Genomic DNA, 851 nt, shown 5'->3' on the forward strand with positions numbered 1-851 from the left:
TACTCAGGCTCCCTGATGATAACATGAAAAGCTCCTGATATAGATTTTTCCAGTTAATTGCACCAACCTGATAGTTCCTGGTTCCAAAAGGAACTTTCTCAGCATTGTTAGTGGAAAGCATCTGAAACTCTTGGCATTACAATAGCAGATGAGTGACTGCAGTAGTAAATGTCAGTGAACTATGCAAAAGGGTCTAGAGAAGGCAATATAAAGTGTTTTCTGATTGAAAATATAGGCAGTTTTTTGTACAGTGGGATAATTTAAAAAAAAATATGGAAGTTTTCACAAATTTAAGTGCCATCCCTGCATATGAACCATGTTAATCTTCTTCTCTGTATAGTTCTAATCTTAGTATATGTGTTGGCAAAGTGAACATGCATTTTTTCTTTTATTATGAGTTTAACATATTTTAAGTAATTTCTTAAGAAAAAGGTTTAATAAACAATGCTGCACAAAGTAGTTATACTTGGTTTTATTATTTGCAGCTAAGAATACTAGCTGATAAAATACTGTGTTTAATTTTGGTTTGTTTTCTACCTCATCAATCTTATAAAGATAAAATCTTATTTTAATCATCTTTGAATATACAATGCTCAAGAATAACAGTGGATTGGCTAGATTAAATGAAGGCTGAAATGTTCCCTTTATTTACTAAGCAAATCATTTTCCAGTATAATTTAATTTTTCTTGCAGATTTACTTTTTAGGGATAACAATATTTTGGGCTGGTGACTTACTATTAAGCAGACATTAATTAGAAAAGAACTCAAAGACATCTTATATTTTGTGCATGAAATAATTCAATTCTTAATATTCAGGTCTTAATAATTTTTAATCTGATTTGATTTGGAG

The 851-nt window shown here is 30.0% G+C and overlaps 1 non-coding gene across 1 annotated transcript; it reads right to left on the reverse strand.

The window, feature by feature from the left end:
- Positions 1–266: 266 nt before the first annotated feature.
- On the reverse strand, positions 267–376 carry LOC126009884 (U6 spliceosomal RNA). The gene has a single exon (XR_007496060.1). It is a non-coding gene; the product is annotated as a U6 spliceosomal RNA (small nuclear RNA).
- Between the last annotated feature and the right edge of the window lie 475 nt (positions 377–851).

The sequence above is a fragment of the Suncus etruscus genome, chromosome 5, assembly GCF_024139225.1.
Source record: "Suncus etruscus isolate mSunEtr1 chromosome 5, mSunEtr1.pri.cur, whole genome shotgun sequence".
Lineage (NCBI taxonomy): Eukaryota > Metazoa > Chordata > Mammalia > Eulipotyphla > Soricidae > Suncus > Suncus etruscus.